Source organism: Onychomys torridus, chromosome 1, assembly GCF_903995425.1.
Source record: "Onychomys torridus chromosome 1, mOncTor1.1, whole genome shotgun sequence".
Classification (NCBI taxonomy): domain Eukaryota; kingdom Metazoa; phylum Chordata; class Mammalia; order Rodentia; family Cricetidae; genus Onychomys; species Onychomys torridus.
The window spans coordinates 103,359,969-103,369,086 of NC_050443.1; positions in this window are offsets into that span (position 1 = coordinate 103,359,969).

A 9,118-nucleotide genomic window follows, 5' to 3' on the forward strand; every position below is an offset into this window, starting at 1 on the left:
CCTGGGGCTGGGATTCACAGTAGAACTCAAGAGTGTGATGGTGGGAGGTGTGGGTTTAAGAAGGTAGGCAGGGGCCAGTCGGGTGCAAGTCCAGAATCTAAGGGAGTCACCACGGAGACAGTCCTGGGGCTGAGGGCCAGCCAGGCAGTTAGGCAGGACTTACATAGAGAGAGTCAGCAGAGCTGGGGCAGCCAGACAGAGCCAGGGCATGGCTGGGGCTGGGGCTGGGGCCAGTTGGCCGCCCCAGGGATGGACAGACCTGTGGTCAGATAGGCAAGCAGCTGTCAGGCACACCACAGAAGTGGGCAGACAGCTGCAGTCGGCTGAAGCATGGGGCCACCAGCAGAGGTTGTGGTGTCTGTCTGAGGCCAGGCAAGGGGTGGGGATCAAGAGGATGTGGTAAGCAGTGCCCGCCCAGCCCAGCCAAGTCCTCCAGAAGGGGCGAGAAAAACTAAGACGCCTGCAGGCAGGCGCCCACGGCTTCCCAAAAGGTTACTCTTAAGCAAGACATTTGGGGCGTAGGGGGTGACATCTTGCAGACAGATGACGTCATTCTACAGGCCTCACAGTCATGTTCCGTGAGGCAGGCAGTGAAGTGGGGCTTGCCACTTCTCACGGATGTAGAAATTGACCGCAGGTGTGAAAAGGTAATAATACATCCCACCTGATGCCCTTGGTGTCCACATTGAACTCCTCAGCTCAGACAGGAGAGATGGACGGTGGACACTCACTCTATGACCTCTCTCCTGCAGGTGGATAAGTGGTCTGTTTTTCTGTCCCTTGCCTGCCCCAGGGTTCTGACCTCAGCATGACCCAGACTTTCTACACTGCCCCTTTGCCTCTGCTCTGTGGAAAGGAGGACTTTCCCTGCTGCCCTGGAGGAGAGAGACCTGAGGCACCTCCTGAGACCTTGCTGTCTGTCAGTGTGGACACCTATCCAGGAGGGCAGGGCAGTCATACACATAGGAATTCAAGAAAGAAATTCTTTTCCTTTCTTGTCTTTAACTTCCTTTACCTAACTTCTTTCCTTCCTTCCTTCCTTCCTTCCTTCCTTCCTTCCTTCCTTCCTTCCTTCCTTCCTTGTTTCCTTGTTTCCTTCCTCCCTCCCTCCCTCCCTTCCTCCCTCCCTCCCTCCCTTCCTTCCTTTCTCTCTCTCTCTTTCTTCTTTCTTTTTTTTCTAGGAAAAAAGACTTCATTATTGAAAGTTCAGTTTAGTGGGGTTTCCATGTTTTCTGACCCTGCTGAGGTACCATCCCTGCCCCAGCCCTCCTCATCAGTCCAAGGGTGTCTCCCATAACTTTACAGCAGCCTTTAGGATCCTCTAAGTCTTGCCTCTGAATACTCTCATCTCTTCAGAGCTCACAAGCTGGGTTATAAGATGACATCTGCCCTGGATAGATTGACACTCTGGTCCTTCCTCAGTCCCCACACTTCACCCATATGTGGCCAGTGGTTAGTCAGCCTTTGAAGGGAAATGACTTGGGCAACATTCCACTGATAAAAGGGTGTTGATCTGAACCCCGTGTCCTGCCTGTGGTCGCTCTTGAGACAGCTCCCAAGTTCTCACCCAGCCACAGCATCTATCCCCTCAAGATACTCACACAGGCATGGGAAGCAAGGTTTGTCTGTTTCAAAACGATTTAAGCATAACATTCACAATAAGCACTCATCCATGTTCAGCAAGGAGAGGGCCCGTCCCCATGAGTTCCTTCAATAATCAAATCTCTCACTTTGCGCTTCTGGAGACGGCATGTCTTTGGACCCTTTCCTGTCCTGAGCCCCCTAGTCTACAGCAGGGGCTCTACATTTCCCAGCCAGGAACCCAAAGAGAGAATTTCCCTTTCTGGTCCTTAGGACCCTTTGCCCTGGGAGAGAGAGCACAGGCTGAGTGGGATCCACAAACACTCTTGGCAATCAGTAAAGCATGGGGACACTGAGCTCACCCATCCTTGGAATGCAATGAATCTGGCATGTGAATAGCAGCTCTCTCTGACAGGTGGAGTAGAAAAGAAATTCTCCAGACTGTTTTCTTGTCTTGAAGCAAGAGAGAAGTCCAGGAGAAGAGGAGTGATGAGTAGACTATTGGAATCCAGAAAACTGATGTCAGGCAGCTACTACCCAGCAGCCCCATAGAGAGAGCCAAACAGAGCCACCCTCCTCATAGACCATGGGAAGTAGACAGGCCTGCTCCCATTTCACAGATGAAGAGACTGCAGCTCAGGAGTGGTTTTTTTTCTGTTGTTGTTGTTGTTGTTTTTACTCTTTACTCTTTGGGAACCCACTACCCAGCTCCCAAATAATCACATGGAAACTTATTCTTACTTGAATGCCTGGCCTTAGTTTGGCTTGTTTCTTGCCAGCTTTTCTTAACTTAAATTATCCCATCTATGTTTTGCCTCTTGGCTTTTACCTTTCTCTATTCTCTCTACCTTTCTTTACTTCTTACTCCATAGCTTGCTGTGTAGCTGGGTGGCTGGCCCCTGATGTCTTCTTTCCTTCTCCTGGTTATTCTCTCTGCCTGCCAGCCCCATCTATCCTTTCTCCTGCCTTGCTATTGGCCATTCAGCTCTTTATTAAACCAATCAGGTGTTTTAGACAGGCAAAGTAACACAGCTTCACAGAGTTAAACAAATGCAACATGAAAGAATGCACCACATCTTTGCATCATTAAACAAATATTCCACAGCATAAAGGAATGTAACACATCTTTAATATTCCACAACGCAGGAGAGGAAACCAGCCTCCATCCATTGAGGCACTGCAGCGGGTATTTGAACCTAAAAGGAGTGCAGCCAGCCAGGGGTTTGCAGGAGGGTTTGGGGGTGCTCTGAGCTGTCTCCATGGCTCTGACTGGCTCAGATGCACACACCAACACCTTCACTGACCAGTGTTTGCAAAAGGATGGGCAGCAGCCCACATGACTGACAGGTTAAGAGAAAGCATTCCTCTTTTTGTGTCTGTCTTGATCTTTCCTTTCTGTAGCTGTGTTCAAGGAACTTCCTACAGGTCCCCCATGGTTGGTGTTGGCTCCAGGCTTCCCTGAGACCTGGACCTCATGTCTGGGGAGAGAAGTCTCTGGGGGAGCTAGCTTTTCTTTCTCCTTTTTCTGGTTTTCCTTCTTTTTCTCCTCTCTTCATCTTCACAGTGGATCTTCCAAGGTCTTAGCCTGGAGTCTGAGAGCACTCAAAGGCTGGATAGTAGGGGAATTACGATCTGCAGAGTTCCTGGTGTCAGTGAGTAAACTGTGCAGCCTCACGTTGTCAGGGATGCTCTCCCTATCCCCATGCAGAGGGCAAAATACTGAAGATGGCCTTGCCATGTGAATTTTCACTTTCCCTGTGTTACGGGTGAGTCAAGGAACCCGGGGATTGGCAGAGCTACGATTTGAACTCCATAGCCACCTCCATCCAACCCACTGAACTGCTTCTGAGTGTGGGCAGGAGGTGGCTCAGCATGCCACCCCCTCTCCACCACCTGCCAACTCAGCCAGCCCACTCTTCCTTCCCTCCATCTTATCAAGCGGGTTCTTGGGTATGTCCTGAGGAAATTCCACAGAAAGCTGCACAAATAACAGCCCTTGGGGAGCCAGACAGACTGATAGCATGGGGGCATGATGTGAGGCAGGATGCACAAGTGCAGAGGCTCTAGGATGGGGAAAATCATAGAGGAGGATTACAGGGCCACATAGGACACTCATCTCTAGGATCCTTGCAGGTGGAGCTAGGAAGGCAGACGGTTTAGATGGAAATGAGAATTCCTATAGAGTTTGCAGAGGAGCAACTTGATCCAATTCATATTCATGAAAGAGTGGCCCAGTGTGGTGATCTCAGCGCTCAGGACACTGACACAGGAGGACAGCAGGTTCGAGACCAGCCTAGCTGCATGCTAAAATACTGACTCAAGGTGGAGGTGGGGGGGAAGAGGGGGCGGTGCGGCAGCGCTCTAGGCATGACCTGGGTGGGTGGGTAATACAGTCGAAGCTACTTAGTGCCCTGGTGCTTAAGTGAATGGTTGAGGGCTGGTCGTGTCCAGTGGGCGAATGAGCATTGACTTCTGAAGTAGAACTGTGCTCAGGGGAGGGTCTGATGTAAAAGTCATCAAAGTGTAGCTGTTAGCCCTGGAGAAATCTCTGAGGCTCTCACACACCTTTCTGACTCTCCAACTAGCAGAGCTGGTCAAGGGGAGAAAAATGGTCATACTGCTCTTCTGCCCAGGAGTCTTCTGAGAAGAAATAACAGGATAAGCCCTCTCTAACCCACTTCCTCTTTTTATTTTTTTAAAAATCACTTCTTTGAGAAGAGATTTGCTTAACATATATTTTGGGCACTATAAGTGTACAATTCAATGTGTGGTGTTTTTTTTTTTTTTTTTTTTTTTTAAGTCAACTTGGTGAATTAGACACCCATGACTGCGGCTAAGTTGCTAGAACATTCCGTCACCTAAATAGAGCGCTTGTGCGTGATGTCGGCCTCATCTGCACTCCCAATGCACCTGACATGCTTGCCTGTGTCTCCTGCTTTACTTCTTTTCTGGAGATGTCACATAAGCTGACAATAACATATCTTTTGTGTATAGCCTCTTGCACTCTGACTAGAGTCTGACTCGGCTGTGTGGTAGTATAAACGGCACTGCACTCATTTTCCTTGTTGAATAATATCCCATGGCATGGAAGTACCATACCAATGTGCTTTCATACACTGATGAGCCTTTGGGGGGATGGTGGCTTTCTTTCTTTCTTGATTTTGGATGTTACCAGCCTTTGTGTAAACAAGAATCCTCAGGCTTTCTGTGGTATACCTGGGGTTAACCTGCTGGGCTATATAACAATTCTGTGTTTACCTTTTCTATATTGTATTACCATCCACATCTAAGACTGGAATTACAGATGGGCCCCCATGCCCACCGGCCATTTATGTAAGTTCTAGGGAGCTGAACCCCAGTCCCCTTGCTTGCATAGGAAGTACTTTAATGGCTGAACCATTTCTCCAGACCTGGTCCTGAGATTTTGAACGGCAGCATTCCTAAGTGGGTGAGGTGATCTCTCACCCTGGGCTTGCTTTGCTTCTGCCTAATGACTAAAGACATCTGACATCTTTTCATGAACTTGGTAGTTATTTGTATATTTTTCTCTTTGTATTTGTGTGTATATGTGTGTGTGCCTGTGAGCTTGTGCCCATGTGTGTGTGTGCCCTTGAAAGCCAAAGAAAGCATCTAATCACCTGGAACTGGAGTCACAGGCGTTGTGAGCCACCAGAACTCAGTCTTCTGGAAGAGCAATGAGCACTCTTAGCCACTCACTGATCCATCTCTCCAGCCTCTGTTTGTTTGCTTTTGATACGGGCTCTCACTGTGTACCCCAGACAGGCCTCAAACTTGCAGTCCTCTGGCCTTCATTTCCCACTGCTGGGACTGGAAGCTTGCAGGATTGTTAGATATTGTAGGAGGGAGGTTCAGGCAGGTAGAGCCCAGGTGCCCCACGGCGGGTGAGAGACAGAGATGCCATGTAGACAGCACTCAGTGAAGAGAGGAAGAGGGGGCGGAGAGAAAGAGGGAAAAAGAGAGACAGAGAGAGAGAAAAGGGTGAGGGATTCGAGAGGTGCGCACCTCGTGGGAGGAAGGCGGGAGAGGGAGAAGAGAGAAATGGGCTGAGTTTTTCCTTAAGAATAGGCTTTTACATCAAGACACAGGGTGGCCCCAAGGGGCGGTCAGAATATTAACACCACTGCTTTGCTAAAGCCATTCTAGTGATGTCTAGTGATTGTTCCATGGCCTTCCGGACTTTAAGTATTTAGGTCGTGCCATCATTTACAAAGGAAATCCTACCTTTGTTGTTGTTGTTTTAATTTCTTTTTCCTGCTGAATTGTCAGGTTAAAACTTTTGGTGCCAAGTTGAATAGCGATGGTAAAGTGGGCAACTTTAGGGGAAAGTTTCAGGTTTTTGAGGCTGTGAGCATGATGTTAGCTGAGAGTCTTTGGCTCCTGTCCTTTAGCAGGCTGAGGGAAGTCCCTTTCATCCCTAGTTTGCATGAGAACAGACATCCACGTGGTGTTTTCTTCCCTTAACCTCTGTGGTGGTGGACTCTGTCTGCTATTTGGTCAGGCTTTTCATTGCTGACAAAGTCTTGATAGAACAATGGGGAAAGGGGAAGATTTGGGGGGTTGGAGGCTTCAGTGGTTTCAGTCCACTTGATCTGTAACTTCTGGGCCATGATGAGGCAGAGCATCATGATGGAGAGGGTGAGGAAGAGCAGGGCTGCTTCCCTCACATGAGCCAGGAAGCAGAGAGAGAGACAGATGAGGGAAGGCATACCTCCAGTGATCTACTCACTCCAACTTCCCAACAGTGCCATCAGACTATAAGTCCCCAAGTGGATGCCCTTTTGATGGGATCAGAGCCCCATGTTCCAATCAATTCACACAGCTAGGCAGCTTGCAAACAAGACTTAACACGCAGCCAAACCAAGCGGTCATGAATGAGAGTCTGTTTAGCTAGGTATTCATTTTTTTTTTCCAGTGTCCTTGTGGAGTTTTGTGTCTTATGTTCATAAGGACTGTTGCACTGTGGTATAGCAGATAATTCATAGATCCTGATAAAGGAACTGTTTATTTAGAAATTATATTGGGAAGAACAACTCACTCAACAAGATAGGCAAAATCATCTCAGAGTCCTGGAAGGCTGGTGTCCTGTCCCACGCTGCTCCTGCCGCCTGAGTCCAGTCTGCACCATCCAAGCCCATGAGGGAGAGAAGGGGCCAGGTGTAGGTGCCCCTCAGCATAAGCTAGCCCCGAGGCCACACCCTGGGGGCTGGCACTTCAAGGTCATAGGTGGAACAGGTATCCACTACACTGTAGTTTTCTATATTTCCCCTGTGGCGTCCTTGTCTAGAGTTGGTATCGTAGTGAGTTAGGAATCATTTTCTCCTCTTCTATTTTGTGGATAGTATGAAGTCAGTCCTTTCAGTGCTTGGCAGAATTCACCAGCAAAGGCTGGACTTGTCTTTGCTCGGAGTTTTTTTTAAGTTACTCGTTCAACTTCCTTCTTGTTATATCTATTAAGAGTTTTTTGTTTTTTTTTTTTTTTTTCTTTTTGAGTCAATTTTGGTGATGGGCAATTGCAAAATTCTGGTTTCTATGTGCAAGAAGGTACCATCTCCCTTTCCATTCTCTGATTTTATTTTAATTTTCTGTCTTTCTTGCTTAGTCGCACTAAAGGCTTGTTAAACTTTTCCAATTTCTGTTCAAAGAAATGACTTTTGGTTTTGCTGACCCTCTCTTCTGTTTTTCTAGTTTTTATTTATATCCACTCTAACTTGTATTACTTAATCTCCCCTGCAAGCCCTGGTTTCATTTTCTTTTTCTAGTTCCTTAAGGAGTACAGTTAAAGGACTGGAAAGATGACTCAGCAGTTAAGATTGTGTATTCCTCTTGGAAAGGACTTGAGTTCAGTTCCCAGTGTCCATGCCAGACAGCTGGTAAGCACCTATAATTTCTGGCTGCAGAGGAATCTGACACCTCTGGACTCTTCTGGCAGCTGCACATATGTACACACACAATTGAAAATTAAAAACAATAAAGGTCAAGATTCCAGCATTTGCAGGCCCGGCAATCATGTAAAAGAGTATCGTTAGGTTACTGATCTGTGTCTTATTTTAATGTATGTATCTGCAGCTATAACTCTCTTGGCTTTCAATACACCCCCCATAACTTTTTGGTGTGCTGATATTTTGGCTTTCTAGCATTATGTCAAAACACCTGAGAACTCAGTTTAAAAAGAGGAAAAATTAATTTTGGCTCAAGGTTTCAGAATTTTCACAGTCCTATGGTTGCTTTTGAACCTGTGCAAGGGAATACATAGTGATGGATGTGTGTGAAGGAAAAAACTTGTTTATCTCAGTGGGGCCAAGAATCCAGGGAGAGAGGCTGGAGTTCCCATTTCTCCCTCAGGAATACACCTCTCTAATGATCTAACTTCTATCTATCTTCCCACTAGGTCCCACCTCCTAAAAGCTTTGCCACCTCCCAACAGCACCAGAGGCAGAAGGCCAAACCTTGAGAACATGGGCCTTGGGTGACATTCATGATTCATGTCACCAAAGTTGTGTTCATTCACCTTTGCTTTCTAATCTCTTTTGTGAGTCCTGTGACCCATTGGCTGGTTGGGGTGTGATGTGTAATTTCCACACTGCTGTACACTTTCTGCTTTCCTAACACTGTGGTCAGAGAAGGCAATGTCATCTCAATTTTTTTTTTTTTTTTTTTTTTTTTTTTGAGACAGCATTTCTCTATGTAGTCCTAACTATGCTAGAACACGCTATGTAGATCAGGCTGACCTCGAACTCACAGAGATCCACCTGACTCCGCCTCCCCAGTGCTGGAATTAAAGTGTGCGCCACCACAATCCAATCTTTTTAAATTCATTGTCTTAGTTACTTTTCTATTGCTGTGAAGAGACGCCATGACCACCATGGAAACTTATAGAAGAGCCTTATTGGAGCTCACAGTTCCAGAGGGTGAGTCCATAACTCCATCGGTGGGGGCAGTGGCAGGAGGCAGGCAGGCAAGGTGCCAGAGCAGTAGCTGACAGCTCACAGCTGATCCACAAGCACAAGACAAAAGTGTGGGGTCCTGCCCCACCGGGAACTTAGTCCCCTGAGAAGGGAGAGCTGAACTGAGGAAAGGTAAGTAAGGCTGCTTGCCTGTTCCCCAGCCTCCCTTTTTCCCTGGGGAGAATATCAGACGCAGCAGGGAGCCAAGTCAGGCAAGGACTCATTTATTTAAAAACAACAAGCTCTTTTTAAAGCACAAATAAAACAAGACTGGGGGGGTGCAGATGCCCTATTGGGACATCAGCTTAAAGGTTACCCAGTCACACACATAGTCTTCAGTATTTACAGTATTGTCTATGAGGGAATCATGTACTGATGTCATCTTTCTTGACCTGAAGCCCCAATCATAGTTTTTTGTAAACAACTTGGGTTCCACCCTCTACACTTTCCCTGGGGGCCAGCTTTGGCTAGCACCTGGCTCCATAGGCCCTTCCCCCACACAAAAGAGAACTAACTGGGAATAGGCCCCAAGTGACACACTTCCTCCAACAAGGCCACGCCTCCTAATTTTT